The 12,637-nt window shown below is 31.1% G+C and overlaps 1 protein-coding gene and 1 long non-coding RNA gene across 24 annotated transcripts in view; one reads left to right on the top strand and one right to left on the bottom strand.

Annotated features, from left to right (window-relative positions):
• The window catches only part of RIMS2 (regulating synaptic membrane exocytosis 2), a 757,916-nt gene that overhangs the window by 190,241 nt on the left and 555,038 nt on the right, over positions 1–12,637 (bottom strand). The window lies entirely within an intron of this gene.
• The window catches only part of LOC143688937 (uncharacterized), a 66,957-nt gene that overhangs the window by 7,937 nt on the left and 46,383 nt on the right, over positions 1–12,637 (top strand). For 2 of the 6 annotated variants that reach the window (XR_013178390.1, XR_013178392.1), the window contains exon 3: positions 11,693–11,728. The exons of the other annotated variants lie outside the window; for them this stretch is intronic. This is a non-coding gene — a long non-coding RNA (uncharacterized LOC143688937). The remainder of the gene's footprint in view (positions 1–11,692; positions 11,729–12,637) is intronic. 6 annotated transcript variants of the gene reach the window in all.

Here is a 12,637-nt window from a genome sequence, read left to right as displayed (position 1 = left end):
TGGCTTTTATTGCGTGGGATGTGATCAGATTAAGTAAATGATCTATTGTTTTGTACTCTATAGGCAAAAAATGAAAAATCCATTTTAGTTTTGTGTATTTTTAATATGCAAAAAATCACTTTCAAAGTGAGGTTTGTTGAGGTATAATTTACACAGAATAAAATTCACACTATTGAGGTGCACTGTTTTCTGAGATCTGACCATTGTATGTAGTCATGTAACTTCACTATAATCAAAATAGAGTATTTTTATTGCTGTAAGAAGTTTGAGCTGTGACTTGTCAATCATCTGAACTGCCTCCCACTCCCAAGTAATCACTGATCTGATTTGTCTCCATAACTTTTCTTCAAGAATGTTTTTAGACCAAAATTTTACTTGATTGAGGAATAGAAAATGAAATTTACCAAAACTTTAAAAAATACAAAATTAAAAAACTGTATTCTAGTACTCAAAATAAATGTTCTCTGCATAATCAGTTAACAAAAATAATGGTTTGTTTATCCCAGGAATTGTGCTAAGAACTTTACATGTATTATTTCTCTTAATCAACACAACTGTATGTGATATGAATTATTATTTTCTCAATTTTACTTATTTGAAAATTCACACAAGGTAGTATAGCTACTGGGTGGCAGAGATTGATCTTTCTCCAAAGTTCATTATCTGAAACATATAATCATGAAATAACTCTGTTCTTCTACTTCTTCTTCTCCTTCCTCTTCTCCATTTATTTCTCTCTCTCTCTCTCTCTCTCTCTCTCTCTCTCTCTCTCACACACACACACACACACACACACACACACACACCCCAAACCTTTATATCTGATTCCATCCTCTTTGTTCCAAGATCTTCCCTTCCTTTCAACATTTGCCATTTTCCTCTCAAGCTTCTTCTCCTCTTTGGTCAATTTTTTTGGCAATGTTTTAATTTATTTTCCTGTGAACTCAACCTTAGACTATTATAGTCATTCTTTAATCTCTACAGAGATTCCTTCTGACTCTCACTTTAACTCAGAATTTGCTTATCAACCAACTTCATAGTCTACATAACCTTATAACCCATAACTATATTCTCTCCATCAGCTATGTCACACAATTAATTAATCCAATCATTTAATTCATTATCATTTTGTTTTCTATTAACTTTTACTTTCCTTCTATTAGGTCCTTTTCTTACTCTTACCCTCATGTCCCATGCCCTGACCCCTTAAGCCTTCACACAGGCTGTTAAAAAAAATGAAACCCTCTGTCACCTTCCAAATAATATCCTTCTATTCAATTAAAGTACAAATGAATTAAAATTCTTTCAGAAATTATCTCCAATGTAGCATTATTCATACCAACGTACCTTCTTTCATATGAAACCTATTTATCTTTCTTGCCACCCCTTTTATATCATAATGTTTTATTTATAGATATAAAAGTACAAAGCACATATAAAATAAAGTAATCTGATAACGATCATACTTCTATTTTTGCATGGGCAGGCATATCATATATTTTTTTACTGTGTTCTAATGAATATCTAGTACGTATTGTGTATATGTCATTACTCACTACATACTTGATTAACAACCTGGTTTATTTAATATGTACTCTTTCAACTCAAGCTATTTAACAAATAAATTTTAACTATTATCCAAAGCTACATTTTATTCAATCTCCCTGCAAAAATTAAATATTTAAAACTCTATCACTGACACTTTAAATATCTTTTCAGACAAAAAAATTATTGCAAAAATTATTCTCTTCTGCTGCCCCTTACTTTATTTCCTATTTATTGGTCTTGATTATATAAATATAATCCTGGGTCCTTTGCATAGCTGATTTCTTCTAATAGTTCTGGTTTTAGTTCAAAGGTCATCTCCTCATAATATTTTCTAGATTACTCCATTTAAAATAATTTCTTCCCTTCATAGCAATGGAATAAGAATTTCAGGAATAACTTTTCCTTTATATAGGTCAATCATGTTATATAACTAGGGAATAATTTGGCTTGAGTATAACAAAACCTGATAGTTATCTGTCTACTTTTTAAGGGGTTTTTACTAGTTTCTGCCTTGGATTGCTATTCTTATATTATGTTTGCATTATTTACACCTTAAATCAAGAATTGCCTTTAATCTTGAGAACAAAATATTTTGCATTAGGAAAAATATTAAAGAAGGAATTTGAATAGTTTGAACATTCATGATTTGCATTAATAATAGTCTTCCAGCTACCAGCTAGACAATTTATGGAAAAATTCTATTTTTAAAAGAACTTTTCAATTTTATATGCAAAAAATGGTAACTCACAGTTTTTTGTCTGTTTCCTTTTTTTGCATTTATTTGCTTATTCTTTAAGTGGAGAAAAATTCATTTTGACTGACCGTTTGTTTTATTCTTCTGTGGATTGCAAGTATATACACACATACACTCACATTTTATGAACCATTTTACTACTAAGGAAACTGGGACTCAGAGAGATTAAGAAACTTGTCTAAGATAACAAATCTCATATTTTATGTTATACCAATGTGCCTCTTCACAGGACAAAAGAGAATTAAGTATTCCCACTATTTCAAGTTCCAAGAACCTTCTTAACTCTCTTCTTGCATTTGAGTATTTATAGGCTTTAGGGAATAAATCTCAATATATACACTTTATTAAAATATCATCTAAGATGTGATATTTTTATATATACTTAATTTTGACTTTTTTAATTAAATGTATCACAATATGCTTAAATAAAATTTGTAAGCTTAAATTTACTTGAAATATGCCTAGAACTACTGTGCCTCTTGTAACATCTGAGGTATCTAGCATAGCACTGAACATAGAGTTGGTATGTCATGCCTCCTTATGAACTGAGTGGGTTTAATTTTCTTAGATTTCAGTGTACCAAGGTTATGGTTTTCATGGCATAACTCTTGAATATTTGTGCCTTGGACTCAATTAATAGAGTCCATTAAATATAGGAGGTAATCATTGCATAGAGAACATCTGTAAAATGGGTAAAATATGTCATAATAAGGTTGAATAGACACTATTAATAAATCAACAATTGAAAAATTTTGGGAAATTTCAGGAACAGCTTTTACATGTATTTAAATGTGTATGTAAAGAGACATATGTTAAATCTGCACTACTCAGAATTTAGTTCTATCTTTTGAGACATAAAATGAATAGAAAAAATGTCAAATGAAAGCATATGTCAAAAAAATGGCATATATGCTAAGCAACTTTGCAAGAATTGAATAAGAGTTTGAAATTATATATATCAATGGGCAACATTCAGAATAATCAGAGAAATCAGTTTAAAAAGAGGAACTCTTTTCAAGCTAAAAAGAATACTATAATGGTATGAATTTTGAAGAATTTCCCTTAGTTAATCCTAACAGGAAACTAAAAGCAATAATTTTACTGAGAATTATAATTGCAACTCAAAGTATATGTTACCAATTTTCAATTACATTTTTATCAAGTAATGTTTGAAATATATAAATTTGAATTGTCAAGCTTTTCAAATTTACATTAGTACTTGGCAGTCCAATGAACCAGCTTGAAACAGTAACTTTCATACAATTCTTGAGGTGGCATAGAATCAACTATAACAACTATATAACAATTAATTATATAATAAAATAATAATTAAAATAAAACTAAAATGAAATTTGCCTAAGAGATTGATAAAAAAATACGGCTGGTAAATCATTTTTTGATTTTGAGGTCTCCTTATGAATAAAATTGATGTATTCCCCATGCACTAATATGGTCAGAAGCTCTAGGACAGATATGGAATTCTGAAAATTCATGTAGTTGGAATACATGAGCACATGTTCACTATATGTGGATTATCAAATAGTAATTTTAAAATCTCTTGTTAGCTGTACTTAAAATGGTGTCTAAGACTTGTTTTACAATTAAGAAAATAAAATCATCATATGAAACTTCAAGGAGAAAGAAGAGGAAGTTTGAACCCCAGACAAAGCATGCTACTCCTCATTAAAAAGAAATTTGACTATGATTTCAAAAGACTAAAATGGATCGATGTTTTTACGTTGCTTCAAAATGTGTGACCAACTTCTTTCCTTCATTGTGTAGAATTTTGTTGCAGTGATTTGTACTTGGACTTCTTAACACAAATGAATGTTCCACAATTGAGGCTTATATTTATATTTCAAGCTAAATTGAAAAATGATTAGACTTATGATATTATTTTCTCTGCACATTTTGGTTTGAAGCATAAATAGGTAGTATTGATAAAGAAAATAAGCAACCTAAATATTCATTACAGATGTGGATGATAGGCTAATAAGAGATGGCATTGTATTGAAAAACAACTTTGTGTTAATTTTAATAAATAGGTGAAATCCATTCTGAATTGCTTGTCAGAAATTTTTCTTCTTTCTCTTCTAAACTTATTTAGCTTTTTCTCACCCTCTTATTACCTTCTGTACTGTTCTGTTTTTATTCATATTTTCTTTTTAACAGCATTTGCTAGCCTTTGTTTATCTCTGGGCTTAGGTGAGTTTGTAGAGTTTGTCCCTACCAACAGTATTATTGGCCTACAACTGAAACTTGGATCAGATCAGAAAGCTCAGACTTCAGTACCTTCCCCCTTTCATCTCCACCAGGAGAAAAGGAGGTACTACAGATCTACAATTGCAGTTTCAAATGTTAATGTTAAGAAATATCTCCAAGGGTGGGCCACAGTGGCTCAGCAGGTAAGAGTGCTTGCCTGCCATGCCCAAGGACCTGGGTTCGATCCCAGTGCCTGCCCATGTAAGAAAAGAAACAAAAAAACAAACAAACAAAAAAAGAAATATCTCCAAGTATGTTTAATTAACAATGGAAAGCAATCTATAATCTAAATATTTGAAGACATTAAAATGTTCTTTCTATCTAAATTTAACTATTCCACATATGTCCTAAATACCATTACTTTTCTTTCTTAAAGTTTGTTTCCAGTATTAATCCTATCCTCTTCAGAATCTTCAGAAACTTTTCCTCTCATCAATGTCTCTTCCCTTTGCCTTTATGTATTTCACGAACATTCCTTTGTTTAACCTGTTGAATTTGCTTCCCCCTTTAAGCATAGCTTCAATTCTTTATTTTTCAACTTATTTTCCTTTCTACCAGGTTAAAAAATAGTTCAGACTTCCGTTTCCCCTTCACCTGTTCTGTTTGGCCAGCCTACCTATCCTGAGTTTCTTCCCCTAATTCTTTCCTCCACTAATCTTTTCCACTGTGGACTTTGAAACCCTTATTCCTCTTACTTACGTGCTATATATCCTCAACCTCATAATAGAATGTTCACTTTACTTTAGTCTAAATGGAAAGTTGATCCTTTATCAATTTCCTCTATAAATATTTTGAGGGGAAGCTATTTAATATCCTATGCTTCATATACTATAGAAACCTGGAAGTAGTATTAACATTCTTTGAGGTGTGCATTGCTGCTTCCATATTTTACATTTCTAAACTCATGTAAAAAGTCACTCCGTTTATGTCATACCAGTATATTTCTCTGCTGATATATCATCTACTTCCAAGAGAATTCTCTTCATCCATTTTCTACCAATTTAGGACATTATACTTGGTAATTTCAATATTGATATAAAAATTCTAGTCTCATGCTGCTTTCCTAAATTCTATTCCATGCTCCATTTCAGAAACCCACTTCCAAGGCAAAACCTTGTAACTGTACATAATTTGGCACTAACATCTGAAAATTATAAAAGTCATTAAATCAATCTCCTAACCTCCTAGCCTTCAACATTGTCACAATCTCATTTCTTCATTGTATTCCTTTTCTCCCAGTTCATTGAAAACTCTGAATCTAATCATGATTTAACATGACTGGCGGCTTGGAGCTATATACCCAAGAAAAAGAAGTTCTTAAACTTAATCCATTTCTTTGTGTGAACTCTTATAAATAAGATCATTTGATGAGTTTACTTCAGTAAACATATGGCCCAGCTGAATTAGGATGAGTCTTAATCCTATTTCTGAAGGCCTTATAAAGAAGATCATAGAGAGAGAAAACCATAGGGAACAGACAGAAGCTGAACATCAACGGAACCCAGACTAGAGGGAGAAGCAAAGATAAAGGATCATCAGCAGCCAGGTCCAGAACACCACCATTTTCTGGGAGAAAGCATCGTCTTACTGATGCCTTGAGTTTGGACTTCTCTTAGTCTCAAAACCATGAGTCAATAAATTCTGATAGTTTAAACCAACCCAATGCATGGTACTTGCTTTGGCAGCCAGGAAACTAGAATAATGACATACCATCTTCCCCAATTCATCTTGGACATTACTTCAACCACTTTCCTTGCCAGTCACCATCAACATCCTCATTCTTTTTAAATTCTTTTTATTGTTGTTCCAATTATAACTGCCCACAAACTTCCAACTATGGGTCCAAATGATCACATCTGAGAGGCATTCCTTAGCCAGTTGCAGAATATTAGGGAATCAATATCATCAAAAATTTGGGGTCTAACTCAGTTAAATGGCCATCACCCCTCAATATATCATTGGTGGACTCATTCTCCTATTCTTCATGTTAACTATTCTTAATGTTATAATTTCCCCAAGCCATCAGTTGCCTAATCAACATTGACCATCTTCATGCTCTTCCTTCTACACTACTGTCTCCTCTCTGCAATCTGGCTTCCACCATCCACAACATCACTGAAATCAATCAGACAAAGATCATTACCAACAATTTTTGTCACTTACCACCATTTTTGTCTTTCTCCAGAGCTTTATACTCTGTTGACAACATTCTTCTTGAACTCTCCTTTCCTGAATTCTATTATCTTCTGGATATCCTACTGTCTTTAAATGGTTATTTTCAATATTGTTTTCTGGCTCTTGTTCTTTCATCTACTCCTTAAATATAAATAAATGTTGGTGCCCCCAGAATTTTAATTTTTGTCTCTGTTCTTATTCTTCATATGCTAATGGCAATTTTACTCATTGTGGCAGCACTGGTTAAATGCCATTTTTTTGCCCTAATATATATTAGGCAAAATTTATAGCACAAATTTCTTTCCTGAGACCTATATATCAATCACTTCTAGATAGTAGTGCCCAAATATTCCAAAAGAATCTCAAAATCAACTCATTCCAAAACTGAGCTCTTTATCATTCTCCTAAAACTTCTTTAACCTAAATTTCCTACCTTGATGAAATTTACAATCTATACAAACTTTCCAGTCACATGAGATTATTGTCTAATTCCTCCTTTTCCTGCATCAGTAATATCCAATTGGCGACTAAGGCTTATAGATCCAACATCTGTAAATAACCTCTCATGTATTCATTGACTCTACTGATACTTTATTTCAGGTATCATTACCTGATATTTATTGACTGATCTATGACAAATATCCTCATGAATGGTCAATTTCTGCTTATATCACTATAGTTCATCTTTCACCATAACTGACAAAGTAATCTTTCTAGAAACAAATGCCTGGCTCTCGTCCTCACCTGATTTACCTGCTTCAACAACCCTCATGAGCTTCAGAAATTCGATCCCTGACGACTTTTGCTTAAACTTGTTTAAAGTCCTTGCCCGCATTGTTCCCTCTGCCCCAAATGCTCTCTACACAAAAAGCTAATGCATCCTAGCTCTTTAACGTTCAATTGAAGGGTCACCTCTTCTATGAAGTCTTTAGAACTAACATCTATCCTTCCAAGGTGGAAATGATGACACCATCCTTTATGTATATATATAATTCTCTTGTAGCATCTGGAATATTATTGCATTTACTTGTCAGACTCATGTTAGATAAAGACCTCACTGATAGGGAGCATTTTGTGTGTCCTGTATCCTGTTATTTCCAACACCTAGAACAGTATCACACTTGATGTTTAGTAAATGTATGTTCAATGAATGTTCAAGTTTCATCTTGAGTGTTCTTTCATGATGTCTTTTCTAATTGAAACAAATTTTATTTGACTTTATAGCCCTGTAGAATGTACTGTTAGAATCATCCATATTGGCACATAAATATAACATGTTACATATTTTAACTCCTCAGTGATATCAATACATTCTTTAGGCATGTACCATATCTAATAGATCTTTGGTATCCTCTACTGTTTAGCACAGTATAATTCATGACAAGTTTAAAATGCTTTTAGAATTTTATTAAAAAAGCCCAAAATAAGCTTTAATATTAAAATACATTTGAAAACATAATATATAGTGCTTTTATGATTAATTTTATAAATTTAAGCAGCTGAATAGATTTTTTCTTTTTATCTGGAGTTAGTTAGCTAATGTATGGAATATATAAATAATAAAACAGTTTATTCTTATCATTCAAATGGAGCACTTCTTGTTAAGAGTAAACATATTATAAAAACATCTGCAGTATTTAATTTTTTATACAAGAGGAGAATGAAAAAATATGTAAATTATGAAATAAAAATAAAAAGGTAAATTAGGTAAATAAAAACATAACAAGGAAAAGCAGAAGAGACAGACCTGCATATCTTCTCTTTGTGGAGTCCACTTCTTCTGTGATTACATCGTGTAATGGACAGACATAGACAAAGGAGATGGGTGTGAGTGGATATACTCAAAAGATAAAAGGTGATACTGAAGGAGAAGGCCCAAAATCATTTTGAGAAAAATCCTGTGTCCAGTTGCAGGGAAGATAAATCAAATACACACCAAAAAAAAAAAAAAAAAAAAGAATACACAGACCTGATGGTGAATTGGCTAAGTTAGCATAGGTTAGCAGAAGCAGAAAAATAAAGTTAGTGTAGAAATAAAGAGGATTCAAAAGTTCAGTTATTTATGCACGGCCAATCCTGAATACTGATGCTGAAGAAAGATACCATTAATAAACACTATTATTTGTGTGGCTCAATTGCTCAAGACATTACTGCATCAATTTCTGTGAAAATGCATTTGGAATTTTTAATTATCATCTAAATAAAATATTTTAATTGAATCATCATCAAAACGCGCAATTTAAAAAGCTCAAATAGACTTCTAGATCTTTTAAGTTGCCCAAATTAATCAGTTCACACAAGAAAAATAAAGAATGGCCATTAGAACGATATTTCAGTAAATTATCTCAAAACATTAAAATATTATCATAAAAATATTATAGAGAGCAATAAATATGATAAAATTCATTATAGACTAAATATATGACTTTATTTCAAAATTAAACATTTTGAAATTTAACTTTCAATTTAGACAAATTTTCTTTGTCCATATTCCCTTATAATCTCTATTCAGAAATTCCTTACAGACACCCCGTTACATAATGTTGCAATTTCTATTAAAATTTAACCATCCAAATTCAACATTTACAGTAACAGACATGGTACACCTTTTGAAACACTTCTTTACCCCTTCACTAGTCAAACACAGAAGACATTTTATGTAGTGTTTTGAAAGCAGAAAAGTGTCTGCTGAACTCAGCATTCTAAGAAAACATCTCTTCCAAAGATATTAATGAATTGGGGACTAGTGTAATTGATACAGATAAACAATAAAATACAAACCCAAAACTCCTATTTTAATTACCTATTTAGCTTTCAGGTAGTTAATACAAAATTCTTATAACAAAACACTATATTCAGTTCAATAGTAGATGTATCATTGTTCCTAAGTGATTAGTTTAAAATATATATCAAATGCACTTGGAATATTTGATATATTAAAATTATAGTTCTTGAGAGGTCTACTTCCTATAACAAATATATCCCTTTTTCTTAATAGTGAGAAAATGTAAACTTCCCATAAGAAAAAAATGTGCTGACTGAAATTTTGTTTTCCTGAGAAGAAATAGAGAAACCCTATTATGAATTACATGGAATGGGAAAAGGAATGAAACTATTTGAGATTTAACAATGTTATTTTTATTATACTATTATAAGCATATTTTAACTCGTTCAAAATCAGATCCTAAATCTCATCACAATTTACTACAAACCAGAGTCTGCTAATAGAATTGACCACCAAGAAAAGTATTCACCTTCTTCTGAAATACACTCATATACATTAAAATGATACATACCATATTTTTTCCATTCCTAATCCACCCATTTTTCAACTAGTATGAGGTAGAAAAATCACAGATAGAGTAATAACATAGGTTAATGCTGAATTGTATCAGACCTTGCATTAATTTTTACATGCAAAATTTCCCTGTGTATACACTAACTTATTACTAAAACCATTTCTTAACATGGAAAATGAAACTAGCATGCATTGGATGAAATAACTGCTGAAGTATATCTCATCTTTAATAAAACACTTTATTCTTTGCAGAAAACATAAAAATGACATAAATAAATTTCTTGCTCCACCTAATATTTTCCTGTATCCTGGATTAGTTTCTAATGGCATTGTTGCAATGCTTTTCATTTAATAGATTCACAATTTCTCTCAACCTACTCATTAACTTATTATGGTGAATAACTGAGGCACAAAAAGTTCAAATGACTTATTAAGGTACAAAACAAGTGAAGAGGCAGAACCGAAATAGAACAGAGATCACCTTATTACCCAGCCAATTTTCTTTTTACTATATGCTATATGAACCATTAAATAATGTGAAATAAAAAGTGAAAACAAGGAAGCACCAAAAAAACTGTCATGGTGACATCTGAACTGGATACCCTCACTGTACAGTATGAGAAGTTTTAAAAGAGGCACACGCTACAATTGTGCAAATAATTCCCCAATACTTTTATACCTGTAAGGAAATATGGTAATATGTATCTTAGTATCAATAACAAAAATATTTTTAAAGAAAATAAAGCAAAATTGATATTACTCATAAGGGTTGAAAATGAAAGATTTTTCCAAAACTCTCTAATCGAAAGTTTCCATTGAATCATCAACCCATTGTTTATGTGATTATGGTACATTAGTAAATAGGCCATAACTAAGTTTAAATAAAATCATATGATTTTAATTCCACAGATAGAATATTCACACAAATTATAAAATGTAAATTCATAACTACATTTATGCTAAAAATATTAAATTTTTTTTAGCTTTCTTGCCATCCTTGTAGTTAGAATCGTATCATGTTCTGTTTGTATTAAAACATCCTCATTCTAAAAAAGATCTTTTAGAGTCATCTATCTCATTTACATAGCCATATCTTATTCAAATGGTAATTAGCCATAAATGCTTATTTTGCATATATTATTGCAAAGAATTGCAAACTTCAATGAATCTTGAATGAAGCTAAGAATCCCTGTATTTTTCCCATCTCCCCCATTTTCCTTTGATAATTACCCTGACACAGTCATTGTATTTTTCAGTGCTATAAATGGCAATTCTAGTGAGAGCTCTTCCCAAATCTTCATCTAAACAATAACCAGATCAGAATGATTAAAGACAGTAAAGATATGCCCCGTCTTAGGTGCCTATTACTGTCCCTTACTGCCAAAACTATGGCTGGATCTTTGTTAGAGAATGTGTGTGTGTATAAAAAGTACTTTATTTGGGGGTGTCATTACATCATACAGACTAAAAAAAGAGAAATGAAAATATTCTCATAAATTACACTGGAAAATAAGATATTTATAAAATATAATTAATAATTCCCAAACACCATTTCATCACTTTTGGTGTATTATTTTTGAATGAATATTTAAAAATCCAACATATCATTAAGTGCAAACTACCAAAAGTAAGGCTTTTTTTTTTTGCATGGGCAGGCACCGGGAATCACATCCGAGTCTCTGGCATGGCAGGTGAGAACTCTGTCACTGAGCTACCGTCGCACCACCCATGGCTGGGTTTTTAATCAAGCAAAGTAACATTATATGTATACTAATGCTGTCGTATTTTGTTTCTTAAAATTCTTTAAAAATCTACTGAAGATAAAAGATACATATGTATTTAAAAATGATTTCGTTAAACATAATTAGTTTTAAAAAGTAAGTTTAAGAGAATGGATATAATGTCAGCATTTATGTCAAATTTTGTGCAAACCAAAAATTCTTCCCTTGCCAACACACTGTATTAACTATTACGATATTTCAACAGAACACATACCTCAAGTTCAAACAGAAATGATAAACTAATCTACTTTGTTTAAAAAGTCAAATACTTGGGGCCTATTTACCCATAAATACAATATTCATGAAAACTGGATGATATCTATTTGACACTTTGTTGAATGCCTAATGTTCTCACTTATCAACATTTATACATATTCTTGATCCAGATTTAACTGAAATTGAGTTAACGGATGTCCTATAGCAAGCATTAAATTCTGAAGGTCTCTGACACAATGAAAGAGAAAAGTTCCAAGATGCTAAATGTAGATTAGGTCTTGCACATAACTAGAAGTTAATCCTGTAATGAGGGTCACGGAATCTTTAAATATTTCTTCGGGGAGAAAATAGGAACATTTTTCAAAAAGAAGGCTAAGTAAGCATCTACACAGTTGCTCATATACATCAATTAGGATTGATGTAAAATATAAAAACATAATGTTTATCAAGTTCAAAGATAACGAACTAAAAATTTCTTCACTGTGCCAAAATCTTTTTGAAAAGCTACTCAATCGAAAAGATTTGAACTATTTTAAAACTAATTATCATTCCCCATAATTTTGTCAACAACCATAAAATTAAACAAGAAAGGTATAAACTTTC

This window comes from Tamandua tetradactyla, chromosome 6 (assembly GCF_023851605.1).
Source record: "Tamandua tetradactyla isolate mTamTet1 chromosome 6, mTamTet1.pri, whole genome shotgun sequence".
Lineage (NCBI taxonomy): Eukaryota > Metazoa > Chordata > Mammalia > Pilosa > Myrmecophagidae > Tamandua > Tamandua tetradactyla.
The sequence above is the reverse complement of the archived record's forward strand: the minus strand, read 5'-3'. Positions and strand labels throughout refer to the sequence as shown.